This window comes from Dipodomys merriami, unplaced genomic scaffold, assembly GCF_024711535.1.
Source record: "Dipodomys merriami isolate MVZ:Mamm:240054 unplaced genomic scaffold, mDipMer1.0.p SCAF_3, whole genome shotgun sequence".
Lineage (NCBI taxonomy): Eukaryota > Metazoa > Chordata > Mammalia > Rodentia > Heteromyidae > Dipodomys > Dipodomys merriami.
The window spans coordinates 105694764-105714044 of record NW_027204492.1 but is presented as its reverse complement, the minus strand read 5'-3'; the positions used below and the strand labels follow the sequence as shown (position 1 = coordinate 105714044).

The 19281-nt window shown below is 42.4% G+C and overlaps 1 protein-coding gene across 2 annotated transcripts in view; it reads right to left on the bottom strand.

The window, feature by feature from the left end:
* Pcyt1b (phosphate cytidylyltransferase 1B, choline) overlaps nucleotides 1-19281 on the bottom strand; it is a 102097-nt gene that overhangs the window by 56681 nt on the left and 26135 nt on the right. The gene's annotated exons all lie outside the window — the stretch shown is intronic.

The following is a 19281-nucleotide window of genomic DNA, read 5'->3' as shown; positions in this document are numbered from 1 at the left end:
GGGCGCTGTCCCTCAGCTCTTCAGCTCAAGGCTAGTGCTCTTCCACTAAGCCACCTTCCCAGCCCTTGAGACTTTCTTTGCCTCCACCCTTTCTTCAGGGTTCTGGATGCAAGCCAAGACTAAGAACAAGGATTCAGGATGCTTGAGTCCATTATTGGTTCTTTTTCAGATACATGAAGGTGACTTCATGGGCTCTGATGGAGCAGAGCAGAATTTGTAACGTGGCAAAGGGGTACAGTGAGGAGAGCAGGAACTCTGTGCCCAGAAAACCAGGATTCAAATTCCCCTGGCAGTACTTGCTTGCCTTATATTTTACCTTGACTCTCCTAGATAAGATGAACAAATACTCACCAAGATTAACTCAGAACTGGACAGGATGACAAACACCTGTCACCCTGGCTACTAGGAAGGAGAGGCAAGAGGATCACCAGTTCAAAACCACCTTGGACAAAGTTAACAAGACCCTATCTTATAAACAAAATACAAACTCGGCACCAGTGGCTCATGCCTGTAATCCTAACTACTCAGGAGGCTGAGATCTGAGGATCACGGTTCAAAGCCAGTCTGGACAGGAATGTCTGTGAGACATGTATCTCCAATTAACCACTAGAAAAATGAAAGTGGTGCTGTGGCTCAAGTGGTAGAGCGTTAGCTTTGAGCTGAAGAGCTCGGGGATAGCACCCAGGCCCCGAGTTCAAGCCCCATGACCAACAAAAAAAATAAATATAAAATACAAACAAAAGGTCGAGGGACGCACTCAATGACACTCAGTCTCAAATGACAGGGTACTTAGCTGCATATTGTATGAGGCCCTAGGTTCAATCCTCAGTAACTCAGTAACCCCCCTCCCCCCAAAAAAGCAATGATAATTAATATGAAAATAAAGTTAGCTCATGGTATGAAGGGTTTATTTTGAGGCTACCCTGGCACAGAAAGAAACCAAAAAGAAAAAAAGGAGCGGAATGTGGCCCCAGAGTGCCAAGTATATTGTGCCAACCTAGCTGTTCTGTTTGTGATTCTTTATGCCCCATTCTCCAACCACCTCTACTCAACTCTCCCTAACTTCAGCCTGCTTATCTCAGCTTCTCTTCACCACAATCATTTAACAACTTTTGGTTATGCCTTTTAGCCTCAGCTCCTGCTCCTACTAACTTAGTGTTTCTTTCCACATTTCCTGACTCAAATTCCTAACGCTGGGCTGCAAATTTGGTAGAGCAATTGCTTAGTATGCATGCAGTCATGGGTTCAATCATTGCCATCACACAAAAATATCCTAAGGCTGAATCTGACTGGCCAAGTTCATCTTTTCAAATCAGGCCACAGCCAGGATTGGCTGGAATCAAGTCAGGTGTCCATTCTAACGACTAACAGCTATGTTTGTTTGTTTTGGTTTTTGGGGTCCGGTCATGGGGCCTGAACTCTGGGCCTGAGCGCTGTCCCTCAGCTCTTCAGCTGAAGGCTAGCGCTCTACCACTTGAGCCACAGCGCCACTTCTGGCTTTTTTTTCTTTTTGCTTATGTGGTGCTGAGGAATTGAACCCAGGGCCTTGGGCATGCAAGGCAAGTGCTCTACCACTGAGCCACCTTCCCAGCCCCCGACTAACAGCTATGTAAGGAAAGTCATGGATGGTGAATCTTGTTCACATGATCTGAAATAAATTGCTATTTGGAGATCTCTTATGTGTTAGTCACAGAGTTTATTAAAGAGTAAGGTGTTGTCATTTTCCAAGAAAGGTGTATCCTTGTGGGTGTGAAACTTGGTATTTAAAGCAGGAATAGAGAAATTTGTAAAGCAACAATGGTTACGCAGAGGTGAAAAAAAAAAGGTTTGTGTATGCTTTGCGGTTGGGTTTTACTTATTGTGATCTAGAGGTAGGAAAAGGGGAACGGTGAAGACCCAGAGGACGGAATCTGTAAGTGATCAATATGCTTTGTGTGTATTACACAGACATGAACATCTTTAATAGCTGTTGACGTGCAAATGGGGTATTTCTTATTCTATATAAGCAACTTGCTTGGAATGGAGAGCACACAGCATAAATGAGCTACAAACGCACTGGCAGAACATTGCCTTTGAAAGCCGGGCAGAATAGCCCTTGGTTTAAAAGTGAGAATCCATATTCAGCAAGATCTACTTAGTACCTGGTTAGCACCATCAAGGCTTGACTCAAGTCAGGAGTTTTTTTAGTCGGAATACCCAACATTATAATTTTTTTAAATGCCTTCTCAGGGCCAGAAAAAAAAAATCTGATTCTATGCTTCCCCATTCTGCCCCCTCCATCTACATGGGGCACACCAGCCTCAGAATCATCAGGAATAAGCTAGGTAGAGGCTTGTGAGAGGAACAAAGGCCACACCAACCTGGCCCCCAAGCCACCTGGCAGCCTGCAGGGGACCAAGAACTCCACCTATTCCTCAAAATTAGCCAAAGCCAGAATGTTTCCAGAAATACTCTAGACCCTACATAAGATATAAAATGGGGACACAAAAGCATAGCATGATAGCTAAATTATTGAGTGTCTGCTTAATGCTATCTATATGTCTGTATTATATCTATCTATCATCTATTTATCTATCAAGAGATACTAAGCTTAATCACTTTGAATATATTTTCTCCCTGCCCCCGTTCAACTCTGAGATAGGTACTGTTTCCATTGAACAGTACAGGACCTGTTTCCAACAGTGATACCAATTGACAGCAAGAAGCAACAGCAGTTGCCTTTGTCTCCCTCTCAACTGGGGAAAAGTTCGCAATTCTTAAGACAATTTCAATAGACAGATGTCGAAAAGGAGATACTCAAATTCCTAAAAATTAGAGAAGAGATAGCAAATAATTCAGGGAATGAAAGAATGTGACTGTAGTTTTACCCAGACTTACAGAAGCAGCTCAAATGGCACATATGTAGCTAGATTTTTGGGTGTGCGCTGGTACTGGGCTTGAACTAGGGACTTGTGCTCTCACTCAGCTTTTTCACTCAAGGCTGGAGTTCTATCATTTGAGCCATAGCTCCACTTCCATCATGTATCTTTTTGTAGTATCCTAGTATATATTCCTAAGAACTTGGGACATCTGGTGACTTCCTGTAATCACGCCTGTAATCCTAGCTACTCCAGAGGCTGAGATCGGAGGATCACAGTTCAAAGCCAGCCCAGGCAGGAAAGTCCATAAGATTCTTATCTCCAATTAACCACCAGAAAACCAGAAGTGGTGCTGTGGCTCAAGTGGTGGAGCACTGGCCTTGAACTGAAGAGCTGAGGGACAGTGCCCAGGCCCAGAGTTCAAGCCCCACAACCCCCCCCCCCCACACACACACATACAAAAAAAAAACCTTGGGAAGTCTGAGAAGGAAACAAAACTCACCAATATTCCCTTCTGATATGTCATATATACATATATACATGTCAAGAGCTTTGGAATCTTACTGTATAGATGGTTTTATTCATTCAATATATCATGATAATTTTATCATGTCATTTAAATAGTTTTCAACCTTACTAATTTTTAGAGCAGTAAAAACACACTACGAATCGAAAAGGCATAATATAAATAATGTTCTATTGTTGAATATGAAATTATTTCTATTTTACTAATAGAATAACATTTGAAACATAATTCTGAGCCTCTGATTATTCCCTTAGGATAGATCCTTAGGAGCTGAATTACTTAGATCGGGGGTATGAACATTTTAAAGATAAACATTTGAAGAACGTTTTAACATGTATTGGTAAATTACCTTCTACAAAAGCTGTATCATTTCCGCTCACATTACAATGTATGAAATGCACGAAAGCACCTATCTTGCTGCTGCTGTGTCACTGGCATTGAGTATTATCTTTGTCAATTTTATAGACCAAAATATGGCATCATGCTGTTTCAATTTGCATTATTTTGATTACAAGAAAGATTGAACACTTTTCAAATGTTTATTAGCCATTTGTATTTTCTTCTGAAAAATAATCTCTCCTTTGTGCAGTTTTCTATTGGGGAGAAATAAGTATTTTGAAATTGGATAAAAGCCAAACAATGGCACAGTTAAAAAGTTACATGAAACACCTTTTAAAAATGCATTGTTCCAACTTTATTCAGACGTCCCTCATGAGAACTCCAGTTTTTAATTCTGTTTGGTTTTTGCAACAGTCTCACTATTTAGCCCAGGCTGACATTGAACTCATGATTTTCTTAGCCTCCTCAGCACTGGGAATACAAACATTCACATCTAGCTATGAACTCTGAACTCCATTTACTTATTTATATATATATATATATATATATATATATATATATATATATATATATATATATATATATATTTTTTTTTTTTTTTTTTTTTTTTTTTTTTTTTTTTTTGGTCGGTTGTGGGGCCTGAACTCTGGGTCTAGGCGCTGTTGCTCAGCTCTTCAGCTCAAGGCTAGTGCTCTACCACTTCAGTCACAGCATCACTTCTGGCTTTTTCTTTTTCTTTTCTTTTTTTTTTTTGATCCGGTCGTGGGGCCTGAACTCTGGGCCTGGGTGCTGTTCCTCAGCTCTTCAGCTCAAGGCTAGCGCTCTACCACTTGAGCCTCAGCCCCACTTCTGACTTTTTCTGCTTATGTGGTACTGAGGAATTGAACCCAGGGCCTCATGCATGCAAGGCAAGCGCTCTACCACTGAGCCACCTTCCCAGCCCGCCGGCTTTTTCTGCCTATGTGGTGCTGAGGAATTGAACTCAGGGCCTCATGCATGCAGCACAAGCACTCTACCACTGAGTCACCTTCCTAGCCCTATTTTTTATATTTTTAGTTTATTTATTTATGTATGTCTTGGGACTTCAACATTGGGTCTAGGTGCTATCCTTGAGCCCTTTTGCTCTCTACTAGTTTGAGTCACAGTGCCATATCCTGGTTTTCTGATGGTTAATTGGAGATAAGAGTCTCATGGACTTTACCGCCCAGACTGGCTCTGACCTGCGATCCTTAGATCTTAGCCTCCTCGGTATCTAGGATCATAGGCATGAGCCACCAGCACCCGGCAGAACTCCATTTTTTTATTTTTTGCCAGTCCTGGGGCTTGAACTCAGGGCCTGGGCACTGTCTCTGAGCTTCTTTTGCTCAAGGCTAGCACTCTATCACTTGAATCACTCTACCACTAAGCCACATTCCCATCCCTCTACGTTTTGTTGTTAATTTTTTAAATTAAATTAATTTTTTTGTCAGTCATGGGGCTTGAGCTCTGGGCCTGGGCACTGTCCCAGCGCTCTTCAGCTCAAGGCTAGTGTGCTACCACTTGAGCCACAGTGCCACTTCTGCTTTTCTGGTGGTTTATTGGAGATAGGAGTCTTATGGACTTTCCTGCCCAGGCTGGCTTTGAACTGCAGTCCTCAGATCTCAGCCTCCTGAATAGCTAGGATTACAGGCATGAGCCACCGGCGCCTAGCTTATATTTTTTGTTTTTGTTTTTTGTTTTTTGGTTTTTTTAACCAATGTGAAAACATCTGCATGTAGATCCAACTAGTAATTTCTACCTTTCTGAAGATCAAGGGTCCAAATTTTTTTTTTATGCTATGGGATGTGCACTTCCTTAAAACACCACTGTCCATAAACTGAATTGCTCCATTGCAGTTACTTTGGAACCCTACAACAGTCATTTTAAATAGCTAGAAGACACCTCTTACTATAGATATAGTCACACATTTCATTGAGTGTAACATTTACATTTCTCTCTCATATTTTAACATCTCTGAAATTAGGATCTGTCTTCCCATAAATATTATCTGTTGGCCATTGTTGCGTATTGTAAGTGCTGCTTAAAATTAATAGCGTCTTAGATTCACAACATGCATAAGTGATAGTACTATTATAAAATAATCTTTGTCTCAAGAAAAGAAATTCCGTATCCTAAACTGCCTTTTTTCCCTTTAGGCTAAAGACTTTATAATGAATACTAACAATAATCATATATCATATTTGTGTCTTACCTTCTTTTTTCCCCAAATCTCTTTCTTTTTCTTTTTGCCAGTCCTGGGGCTTGAACTCAGGGCCTGAGCACTGTCCCTGAGCTTCTTTTGCTCAAGGCTAGCACTCTACTACTTGAGCCACAGTACCACTTCTGGCTTTTTCTGTGTATGTGGTACTGGGGAGTCAAACCCAGGGCTTCATACATGCTAGGTAAGCACTCTACTGCTAAGCCACGTTGCCAGCCCTGGGGTATTGTTTTTAATCATAAGTGAGGAGCTGGGTATGTGGCTGAGTGGAAGAGCGCTTATTTAGAATGGTTGAGGCCCTGAGTTCCATCTCTTACGCAGAGAGGGAAAGAGAGAAAGAGACAGAAAAGCAGAGAGAGAGAGAGACAGAGAAAGACAGAGAGAGAGAGGCAGAGTCCAAAAGTATAATAACCATACAGGAATAGATATCATGCTTCTAAACATTTTAGAGCAATAGAGTTGTAGCAAAGAGGAGAATAAAGTTAACATTACTTAAAAAAAAAAAAGCTAAAAGTAAATAAATAAAATAAAAAGCTACTGAAGGCTAAGATAGCTAGCAAGCACAAAACCTGAATTCAAACAAACAAACAAACAAAAATCCAAAGAAAGAAAGAAAAGAAAAAGCCATTGAGCCTGGTGCTGGTGGCTCATACTGGTAATCCTAGCTACTCAGGAGGCTGAGATCTGAAAATTGCAGTTCAAAGCCAGCCCAGCCAGGAAAGTCTGTGAGACTTATCTCCAGTTAACCACCAGAAAACCAGAAGTGGTGCTGTGGCTCTAAGCGGTAGAGACTAGCCTTGAGCAAAAAAGGTCAGAGACAGCGCCCAGGCCCTGAGTTCAAGCCTAATGACCAAACACACAAAAGAAAGTTATTGAGAAAAAGCACAGCATTTCCTGATGCTGAGTTCTGGAAGGATTCCTTCCTATGGTGCCAATCTTAAAGGGCATGCTAGGTGACACTGTAGTGCCATCTACATATTGAGCAACAGCTTCCTGACACAGTCTGGTTTGCTTTGTTTGATTTATAACACCCTGATGCAAGGCAGAGTTCCACAGAAAAAAAGTCATTTCTACAAGGAGCCAAACATGCAGGCTGTAAATGTACTTCTTGCCCAAAGGCAAGATTTAGAATATCTAGGACAGTATCTTCTAATGTGGGAATGGGCAACATGGAGAACAACACTCAGGCTTATAGTTATGGTGATTCTCACTGTTGCTAATGTCTCACTCAAGCTTGCGGGTTTATACTGGCACCCTGTCTCTGTCACCATAAAGTATACAGGGGATCTTAAAGGGAATGTACAAGTCAGGTGAGTGACATGTCCATTTATTTGGTTTCATCATATTGTACTACATTACAGTTTGTCTGGGCCTCGAGAAATGTCTAGCATTAATTAAACCAATGCTCATCAGATCAGCAAGTGGCTTAAAACATTTCCTGCAATGAAATAGAGAAGCAAAGATAATCCAAGCACAGATGAACAGTAAGGAAAGAGCCGAATTGACCCTTCTATTATTCCCTGTATGAGTTCTGCCTCAGCTACCCCATCAGGTATGGGCAATGACAGCCTAATCTCCTCTGCCAAGAAGACAGCTGAACAGAAAATTATCATACGGAAGACTATTTGCAAATCTGCTACCCTTCGCGTTAAACTTCACCTTAAACATGCATTGTGCCTTAAGATATTAGCTAATGAGAGTGGGAAGCTATTGGCCTTATTATAATACTCTAAAATGAAGTAGCAGAACATGAAGACAAACAAATCCCTGTCATTCAAGTTTCAGTGTTCCAAATCATGTAATCTTCAATCCCATATGCCAGCACAAAATACCATTACATGTAATGATCAAGGTTTATAAACCTTGTCTTGAGGTTCCTATAGTTCAATGGGGAAAAGAACAAAAGTCCCATACTATTACAGAAACATCTGTTTTGCACCACAGTAAAACTGGCTTCTCTAACGTGTAGGGGGAAAAAAAATGGATGTCAAACTAAAATGCATTCCTTTGTCAGCAAATATATTTAGAAGACATATAGAAAACATTGCTGAAGATTGGAAGAAACACGCATTAGACAAAATTATGCAGTGTGGGAGGTTTGTAATACAGTCGGATGGAAATACAGATATTTCTAACGTGTCTCAGCCTGAAGTATTTGCTAGATTCTATTTCCATAATAAAATTTCTTTTTGCTGAGCCACTAAAGTAGTGACAGCCCAAAGAAGACGTATTCTGTAAAATGGATGACTTCTTTAACACAAAGTATATTGTTTAATGGGGCAATGATTCAAGGGCCAATGATAAGATGGCTTTAACCTCGGATGCCTGATCTCCCATGCACTTGAGAAGTGCCTTTCTGTCTTCTTTTCATAATTTGTCTTCCATTGACTCTCTAAATGTCCCTCAGATGTCCAACCCCAGGAGATTGGGAAGTAAAGTAGATTAATTTAACCAGATTTCATGTAGGGACAGGTAGATACAAGGAGGCTTCTAACGGCTTTTATTACAGCTCTTCTGTTCTCTCCTTCTAAGAACTTGATAGGGTGGCTCAGAGTCTGTTGCTTTCTAGAATTAGCCCTGTAGTAAGATTATTCTGAGGCCCTCTTGCTAGCTAATCACTTCACTACAACTCCTTCTGAGCCCAGAAACTGACTACAAGGCTGAGTTATTTTTAGATAAAGCATATAAATTGAGGATCATGGATTTTAATTCACAGATAACCTGGCTGAATGGGCCCTAGAAGTATGGCAGATTTAGTTTATGACTCGCCCAGGCTCTATTTGGGAGTATCTGAATATACTTAACACTAAGATGGCTTTTACAATCTACTAAAAGGTTATCTTTTGGATCACCGGGATCATTTGGAAAGGGGAAATATGGTGAGCATATCTTAACTTTGTACCACAGAGTAATATACATACAAGAAATTACACCGCTGGGTGCCAGAGGCTCACGCCTGTCATCCTAGCTACTCAGGAGGCTGAGATCTGAGGATCATGGTTCAAAGCCAGCCCAGACAGGAAAGTCTGTGAGACTCTTATCTCCAATTAACCACCAGAAAACCAGAAGTGGAGCTGTGGTTCAAGTGCTCAGGCCCTGAGTTCAAGCCCCATAACCAACAAGAAAATAAGTAAAGAAATTACATACCCTAAATGTGTGACTTAATGAACTCTCTTAAGCTCAGCACACATAGCATCCAGATCAAGTAACCAGCTACGGACAGCCATCCATCCCATGCCTCTTCTTCTTTTTTTTTTTTTTTAATTGTAAAAATACCGTACAGAGGGGTTACAATTTACATGGGCAAGATAATGAGTACATTTCTTATCAAGCATTGTAGCCTCCTCCTTTGTTTCCCCTTCCCATCCTTTTCCATCTCCCCCTGCCCCCGCCCCCCGCCAGAATTGTAAAGTTTGTTTATCGACATAACGACTTGTACATCTCATTTGCTGACTTTTGTATCACAGATGCCCTCTGCCTCTATTTTTATTTATTTCTTTTGTACTGGTCCTGGTTTTTGAACTCAGAGCCTGGATACTGTCCCTGAGCTTTTTTCAGTCAAGGCTGGTGCTCTAACACTTGAGCCACAGCTCCACTTTCAGCTTTTTGGTGATTAATTGGAGGTAAGATTCTCATAGACTTTCCTGCTTAGACTGGCTTTAAACCTTGATCCTCAAATCTCAGCTTTCTGAATAGTTAGGATTACAGGGGTGAGCCACTGATGCCCAGCTTTCTGTTTTTATTTTTAATGAAAACACAATCAAACAGTGCATACTATTTTGTATTGTTTCTTTCATCCAATATTATGTTTGCAAGATGCATTCACATTTATGCAAGTTGTACATTCTTTTTTTTTAAAATTTTTTTGGGGGGCCTGAACTCTGGGCCTGGGCGCTGTCCCTCAGCTCTTCAGCTCAAGGCTAGCGCTCTATCACTTGAGCCACAGCACCACTTCCAGCTTTTTTCTTTTTGCTTATGTGGAGCTGAGGAATCAAACCCAGGGCCTTATGCGTGCAAGGCAAGCGCTCTACAACTGAGCCACCTTCCCAGCCCAGCAAGTTGTACATTCTTCATTGTCATTACTATATAGCATTGCATTGTGAAAATATAATTTCTTAGTTTCCAGTTGTGATTGTTATGAATAATACTTCTGAAAAGAATCTAATAGTAATGAGGGCCTGGGTGGTCATATGTACAAATTTCATAGATGAGGAATGACTGGGTTAAGAATAATTATTCTGGAGCCAGGTGTGATGGCACACCTGTAATGTGCAAGGATCTGGGTTTGATCCCTAGCACTGCAAAAAAAAAAAAAAAAAAAAAAAAGTCAGGCGCTGGTGGCTCACGCCTGTAATCCTATCTACTCAGGAGGCTGAGATCTGAGGATCGTGGTTCAAAGCCAGCCGGGGCAGGAGAGAGCGTGAGACTCCTATCTCCATTAAACCACCAGAAAACCGGAAGTGGCGCTGTAGCGCAAGGGGTAGAGCGCTCGCCTTGAGCTGAAGAGCTGAGGGACAGCGCCCAGGCCCAGAGTTCAGGCCCCACAACCGACAAAAAAAAAAAAAAAAAAATACACTTATTTTACTTTGAATGTGTGATTTTACTATAAAAAAGCTTCAACATTGGATTGATTATGTACTCCTAGTCCTGAAAATGGAGGATGTGACATAGGAAAGTTAAGGGATGGAAGCATAGCTGAAAAGTAGTAGAACACCTGCCCAGCAAGCACAAAACCCCGAGTTCAAATACCAGTACCATCAAAAATACAATCAAATCTTGCTTCTCAGTTACCTAGGGGCTTGAGTCTTGGCTCACTGGTGTCTGCAAACTGTGTGTTATGGGAAGCAGATGTTTTAGAGGTCATATCTAATTTTAAATCCCAGCTTAACTGGTTAGTATCTGTCTGATCTTTGGGAAATAACTATTCTAGACATTTTTATAACATTAGGAATAGTTATCCTTATTTCATGGATATATATTGTATTTAAATTTGATACCTAGAACATTGAACATGGTAACTACCCAATTGTTCCATTTCCTCATTGCCTATAGAAAATAATGAGTGAGACCTCTAGTCTTTTACCACACATGTAACAATTACCTATTAGCTAAACTGTTTGGAGGTACAATGAAATTTTTGTCGATCATGGACTTGAACTCAGAACCTGGGCACTATCCCTGAGCTCTTTTTCTCCAGGCTAACACTCTACCACTTTGAACCACAGCTTCTACTTCTGGTTTTTAGGTGATTAATTGGAGATAAGAATCTCACAGGGACTTTTCTGCCTGGGCTGGCTTCAAACCGTGATTCTTAGATCTCAGCCTCCAGAGTAGCTAGGATTATAGGCGTGAGCCACCAGTGCCCCACATTCACTTTTTTCTTAAGTGACTGTACCTGTAGTCAATGTTAGACACACTAGAGATGAAGCACAAATGCCCACAGGTACTAGGAATGGGCTTTCAGTATCATTAAGTTGGCAATAGACGGTACGCATCATTCATGTTTGTATTAATGTCTTGTTGATCTCTCTTTCTCTCTCTTTCTTTTCCTGAGGTTTGAACTCAGGGCCTCACATTTACTAAGCACTCTACCACTTAGGCCATGTCTACAGCCTTGCTTTATTGCTGGCTATTTGGAGATGGAATCTAGGAAACATTACCACCAGCCTTGAACCACCATCCTCCAGATTTCAACCCCCTGAGGAGCTAGAATTATAAGTATAAGCCTGGCTGTTATTTTTCTTAAATGCCAGTTTCAATAACCCAAGGCACCCTTTTACACTGATGTCAGGTTTAGTGCACATGAATTACTGAATGGAAAACAAAAAACACCAAGTTAAAGACTTTGATGGGAGGGAGGAGATTATATGAAAATGAATCCTACTCAATAGGCTAGCCCCGTGTGGCCCTGCACATTATTACACAGGCTCACACTACCAGGGCTCGCTGCTTTATTTTCTAATCATTGTGTTTTCAAGTTGGCCTTCAAGATCATTGAGTGCTAAACTGTCTTTTTATCCCCAAGTAAGGTCAGCTTCCCCAGCCTCCCATACAACCTGGTTCATGCTGGGATAAAGAGGAAGATAGGAATGTTAAAACAATAATACTATGGTCTGAGGCCGGCAACGGGTAATCAGACTCTTGTAAGGTGGAGGCTGTTACCTGGGAGATTATTGGAAGAAAATAGGCCTAGCTTGCTTGCCTACCTTCCTTGCTTTCTTCTTTTTCGTCCTGCCCCTGGTGATCAGAGAGAATAACCCCCTTTCTACATTTATTTCCCTAAGGGTCAACTGAGAAGCTTTGTGGAGGTACCAGCTAAAAACTCCAGAGTTTCAGGACAATGGTCTGTCCTATTGCCAGGCTGTAACTCCAAGTATTAAGCTTAGATGGATAACATCTCTTAAGACCCTCAAGCCAGGCACCAGTGGCTTACACCTGTAATCCTAACTACTCAGGAAGCTGAGATCTGAGGATAGTGGTTCAAAGCCAGCCTGGGCAGGAAAGTCTATGAGAATCTTATCTCCAGTGAACCAACAAAAAACCAGAAGTTCAGCTGTGGCTCAAGTAGTAGACAGCTAATTGTGAGCAAAAAAGCTCAGAGACAATGTCCAGACCCTGAGTTCTAGCCCCAGGACAGCACAAAAAGAAAGAAAGAAAGACGCTCAAGTTCTACGTCCCACTGCCCTGCCTCAAAGAAAGACCAATGTATCAAACTTCAGTAATATGAAATAGATAAATCAGGAGGCTATTCTTTACATGAAGAGTCAACATAGATATTCTTAAACAATTAAGAGACTACTCCAGATAAGATTTAGAATAATTTTTTTTGGGGGGGGGTCCAGTCGTGGGGCCTGAACTCTGGGCCTGGGCACTGTCCCTCAGCTCTTCAGCTCAAGGCTAGTGCTCTACCACTTGAGCCACAGCACCACTTCCGGCTTTTTTTTCTTTTTCTTTTTGCTTATGTGGTGCTGAGGAATCGAACCCAGGGCCTCATGCATGCAAGGCAAGTGCTCTACCACTGAGCCCTTGGAATAAATTTTGATCTTTTTGAGAAAGCACCTGAAGAATAAAACAGAAGACAAATGTGGTTTGTACAACATTAATGTAAAATTCCCAAGTTCCCTGTGGACATTTATTATTAATATTTAGCCTCTGTGTGTGTGTGTGTGTGTGTGTGTGTGTGTGTGTGTGTGTGTGTGTGTGTGTGTGTGTGTGTGTGTGTGTGTGTGTGTGTGTGTGTGTGTGTGTGTGTGTGTGTGTGTGTGTGTGTGTGTGTGTGTGTGTGTGTGTGCAGGTACTTGGGCTTGAACTCAGAGCTTGAGCTCTGTTCCTTAGATTTTTTGTTCAAGGTTAGTGCTCTGCCACAACTATACTTCCAGATTTTTGGTTAACTGGAGATAGGAATTTCACGAACTTTCATGGCCAGGTTAGCAATCCTCAGATCTCAGCATCTTGATTAGCTAGGGGATTATAGACATTACCGGATTGCCAAGGTGTTTTATCATACAATCATTCAAACTATTTTTATTTTTATTTTATTTTTTGTCGGTCATGGGGCTTGAACTCTGGGTCTGGGCGCTGTCCCTCAGCTCTTCAGCTCAAGGCTACTGCTCTAACACTTGAGCCACAGCTCTACTTCCGGTTTTCTGGTGTTTTATTGGAGATAAGAGTTTCATGGACTTTCCTGCCTGGGCTGGCTTTGAACTGTGGTCCTCAGATCTCAGCTTCTTGAGTAGCTAGGATTACAGGCGTGAGCTACTGGCACCCAGCTATCCACCTATTTTTTTTTTTTTTCAGTCGTGGGGCCTTAACTCTGGGCCTGGGCGCTGTCCCTCACCTCTTCAGCTCAAGGCTAGCGCTCTACCACTTGAGCCTCAGCCCCACTTCCGGCTTTTTCTGCTTATGTGGTGCTGAGGAATCAAACCCAGGGCCTCATGCATGCAAGGCAAGCACTCTACCACTGAGCCACCTTCCCAGCCCTATCCACCTATTTTTATACCAAATGGAAAAGGAGGTAAGGAATAGGGTTGCCTAGACAATGCAGCATGGGGATGGAGTATAGCAAAGTTTTCTTGGCATACTGGCTTCAAACTGTGATCCTCCAGATCTAAATCTCTTAAGTACCAGGAGCCCCTAGCACCTAGTGATACTTTCTCTTTTTCCCTTCTCCCTCTCCCTCCACCCCCACCCTTCCTTCTCTTCTTCTTTCTTCTTATGCTGCTCCTGAGGCTTGAATTCAGAGTCTGGGCACTGTCCCTGAGCTCTTTTGCTCAAGGCTAGCACTCTACCACTTTGAGCCATAGCTTTACTTCTGGTTAACTGGAGATAAGAGTCTCACAGAGAGACAGAGAAGGTGGCTCAGTGGTAGAGTGCTTGCCTTGCATGCATGAGGCCCTGGGTTCGATTCCTTAGCACCACATAAGCAAAAAGAAAAAAGCCGGCATTATGGCTCAAGTGGTAGAGCACTAGCCTTGAGCTGAAGAGCTGAGGGACAGCGCCCAGGCCCAGAGTTCAGGCCCCACAACTGGACCCCCCCAAAAAAAAATTAAAATTAAAAAAAAAAAAGAGTCTCACAGAATTTCCTATCCAGGCTGGCTTTTTTTTTTTTTTTTTTTTTTGTGGGTAGTGGGGCTTGAACTCTGGGCCTGGGCGCTGTCCTTCAGCTCTTCAGCTCAAGGCGAGCGCTCTACCACTTGAGCTACAGCGCCACTTCCGGTTTTCTGGTGGTTTATTGGAGATAGGAGTCTCACGGTCTCTCCTGCCCGGGCTGGCTTTGAACCACGATCCTCAGATCTCAGCCTCCTGAGTAGCTAGGATTACAGGCGTGAGCCACCAGTGCCCGACTATCCAGGCTGGCTTTGAACCTCAATCCTCAGATCTCAACCTCTTGAGTAGCTAGGATTACAGATATGAGCCACTGACACCCAGCTACTGAATATTTTATATCCCCTTCACTGCCCGAATGATGACATATGTACTCCTTTGATTTCTATATGCCCAAACACTAAAATAAAACAAAGAAACTACTTATCTAATAATATTTGATATCATCTTATTTCTTCCATAATGAATTTAGTACTGTATTAGGCAAATGGGAGTTTGGAGAAATAGTAAGATGAAGAAAATCTTGAAACTGTAACTCCTCTGTACATCCCCTTTATAACAACAATAAAAATTAAAAATTTAAGACAATCTTGAAAGAATAGAAGAAAGGCATACATTGATTCCATGCTTAATACACCTGACTATTATCCCTCTGCAAGAAATGGATTTGCATTTGGACAGAGACCAGCGGGAAGATGTCTAATAATAACTTCAGGCAGAATTCCAGTTGACCACAGTAAATGCCTAAGGAAGCTCATGGTTGTTTGTTTTCACCAATACAACACATTTAAAAGCATCTCTTATTGAAATGCATGCTGCTCTAGTGGCTAAATAGATCGTAATATGAGAAATGGAAGTCACTGATGTCTGGAAAGCCAATCATCTTTCTCAATACTAGTGGCTGAGCATCCTCCATCCCAGCTGACATAATGCACCTTCTGCAAGACAGCAGTCTCTTGGCACTGCTCCACTTTGAAGTAAATCCCCCAAATGAACTCCTGCTAATGTGGCATATTGAGCCAGCTCCTTGTTTTATTTCCAAGGTCTTCTCAGTTGATCTGCAGCACATTCATCTTCATGGAGGGAACCACTGCAGGCTAGAATTACAACTTCCTTCTGACAGTAGAATGCACCACTAGAAGAACTTGACCAAGGTCATTAAACAAATCCTCCAGCAGACAGCTTTAAGGATGGCTGGCCCTTGTTAGAAAGGGTTTATGGGGAGTCCCTTTTGAGCTCAGAGGATTTGTCTAGTCACAATCAAAGACTTGGGAAGATAAAGGAGAGTTCAAAGGAGTTAAGTTTTCAAGGAGAGCTATTATATCACCCAAGGTCACTCTGTTTTGTTTTGTTTTGTTTTGTTTTTTGGTTAGTTGTGGGACTCGAACTCAGGGCTGGGCACTTTCCCTGAGCTCTGCTACTTAAGGCTAGCATTCTACCACTTGGAGCCACAGCACCACTTCCAGTTTTCTGGTGCTTAATTGGAGATGAGTCACATTGGGACTTTCCTGTCCAGGCTGGGTTTGAACCATGATCCTGAGATCTCAGCCTCCTGAGTAGCAAGGATGACAGGCGTGAGCCACTGGCACCTGGAATTCCTATGTTTTTCTTTTTCACAGTTAAGTATCTGAGCCACCTTGCATTATATGTAATCAGAAAAATATTGAAGGACAGAAAACCAGTCAACGGTTGAGAACACACATCCTAATAACAGAAAGAAAAATTCTCAGAAATATCTTAAGCTGGGTCCTAAAGGCTCATACCTATAATCCTAAGTATTCAATGTCTGATATCTGAGGATTGAGTTTCAAAGGCAGCCTGAGCAAATCAGAAAGACCCTTATATGCAGTTAAGCAGCAAAACTCAGGAAGTAGAGGTATGGCTCAAGTGGTAGAGTACCAGTTTTGAGTTTAACTAAGTAGAATTTGCAATGCTCTAGGTTCTATCCCCAGTACCAAAAAGGATAAGACAAAAAGAGGGTGGAGTGAAGCTGGGTGCCAGTGGCTCATACTAATCCTAATGATTCAGTAGGCTGAAGATATGAGGATCGCAGTTTGAAGCCAGCCTGGACAAAGTATCTATGAGACTCTTCTCTCCAATTAACCCTAAAAACCAGAAGTGGCACTGTGGCTCAAGTGGTAGAGTGCTAGCCTTGAGCACAAAGAGGCGCAGGGACAGAGCCCAGGCCCTGAGTTCAAGCTCCAGGACTGGGAAAAAAAAAGTGGAGTGAGAATTTGAGGCCCTGAAATCAAGCCCCACTACTGGCATTCACACACAAAAATCTGGGAAGGTGGCTCAGTGGTAGAGTGCTTGCCTTGCATGCATGAGGCCCTGGGTTTGATTCCTCAGCACCACATAAGCAAAAAGAAAAAAGCTGGAAGTGGCGCTGTGGCTCAAGTGATAGAGCGCTAGCCTTGAGCTGAAGAGCTGAGGGACAGCGCCCAGACCCAGAGTTCAGGCCCCACGACCGGACCCAAAAAACAAAAATCTCAAAGCAGAACACCATAGGAAAGTGATAAGGGTAAAATGATAACATTCTTGCCATTCTTGCCAGGCGCTGGTGGCTCACACCTGTAATCCTAGGAGGCTGAGATCTGAGGATCACGGTTCATAGCCAGCCCAGGCAGAAAAGTCCCTGTGAAACTTTTACGTCCAATTAACCACTCAAAAACTGGAAGTCATGCTGTGGCTCAAAGTGGTATACTGCTAGCCTTGAGCAAAAGAGTTCAGGGACAACACCCAGGCCCTGAGTTGAAGCCCCATGACTAACAAAAAAATGACATTCTTAAAATATAGGTCCCATCATAAAACCCTAATGAATTTTGTTATGCTTTTCCATTTCTTTGGCAGTGTAGTTTTATTCTATTTCCCCCTCTTCTTTTTCTTTTTCTTTTTTTTTTTTCCCCCAATCCTGGAGCTTGAAACCCAGGGCTGGGCACTGTACCTGATCTCCTCTGTGCTCAAGGCTAGCACTCTACCACTTGAGCCACAGCACCACATCCAGCTTTTTCTGTTTATGTGGTACTGAGGAATCGCACCCAGAGCTTCATGCATACTAGGCAAGCACTCTACCACTAAGCCATAGTCCCAGTCCCCTTCTTCCTCTTCTTTTTTTTTTGTGTCAGCCGTGGGGCTTGAACTCTGGGCCTGGGCACTGTCCCTCAGCTCTTCAGCTCAAGGCGAGCGCTCTACCACTTGAGCTACAGCGCCACTTCCGGTTTTCTGGTGGTTTATTGGAGATAGGAGTCTCACAGTCTCTCCTGCCCGGGCTGGCTTTGAACCGCGATCCTCAGATCTCAGCCTCCTGAGTAGCTAGGATTACAGGCGTGAGCCACCAGCGCCCGGCTTCCTCTTATATTTTCCACTAAATGGGGAATAAGACAACTGGGAAAACTACATGAGTTCTTTCCAGAAAAGTTTCCCCTTGAAATATGAATCAATTGAGTTTTCAATATCATTATAAATAGGCTAATTACAGGGATCTAAATATAGATTGTTTGAAACTCTGTTTATTCAGTGATGCCACTGTCCCCCAAATTTCAACAAATAGGAGAAAGGGCTTGATAACTGAAGGAATCTAAGTGTAGAGTTTCATTCCTAAGCAGGCCCCGCTGAAATCCTTCATGCCTTTTCCATTGTTCATCAGCCACAGTCTGTTGATGGCTGTCGCACAGTGACCCACATGTGACAGGGCGATATGGGTGTTGGAAGAAAGCATATAATATATCAAATTTGAAAGATGAAGTGCTGGGCATGGGTGGTTTATGCCTGTAATCCTAGCTGCTCATGAGGCTGAGATCTGAGGATCACAGTCCAAAGCTAGCCTGGGCAGGAAAATCCATGAGACTCTTATCTCTAATTAACTACCAGAAAACCAGAAGTGGCACTATGGCTCAAGTGGTAGAGTGCTAGCCTTGAGCACAAAGAGGCTCAAGGACCGCTCCTAGGCTCTGAGTGCAAACCCCAAAACCTACACACACAAAAAAGAGAAAGAAATGTGAACCTCTCATTTCCATGTGCCGCTCATTCTGTTCATCAACAAACTTTGTAGTTCCCAGGTATAAGTCAACAGTTATTTAAGTAAGATCCACGACAAAGGAAAAGCTGTTCTACGATGCATAAATCTAAATTTAGATTACATCCAAAACAACATTGATCAAAGTTTGTTCATGAGATATCAGGTGCTTCAAAAAAATTAGTAGTTTATAAATTATAAGCCTCTGTGATTCTATTTTTTTTTTGGGGGGTCCAGTCGTGGGGCCTGAACTCTGGGCCTGGGCGCTGTCCCCCTCAGCTCTTCAGCTCAAGGCTAGCACTCTACCACTTGAGCCACAGCACCACTTCCGGTTTTTTTCTTTTTGCTTATGTGGTGCTGAGGAATCGAACCCAGGGCCTCAGGCATACAAGGCAAGCGCTCTACCACTGAGCCACCTTCCCAGCCCCTGTGATTCTATTTTTTATTTTATTTTATTTTATTTTATTTTTCTAGTCCTGGGTCTTGAACTCTGGGCCTCGGTGCTCTCCCTGAGCTCCTTTTTTTTTGCTTAAGGCTAACATTCTACCACTTGAGCCACAACACCACTTCTGGCTTTTTCTGATAGGTTTATTGGAGAGTCTCATGGACTTCCCATGCTGGCTTCAACCCGAGATCCTCAGATCTCAGCCTACTGATTACAGGTGAAAGCCACTTTCTGTAGCTCAAGGTTATGATGGAAACG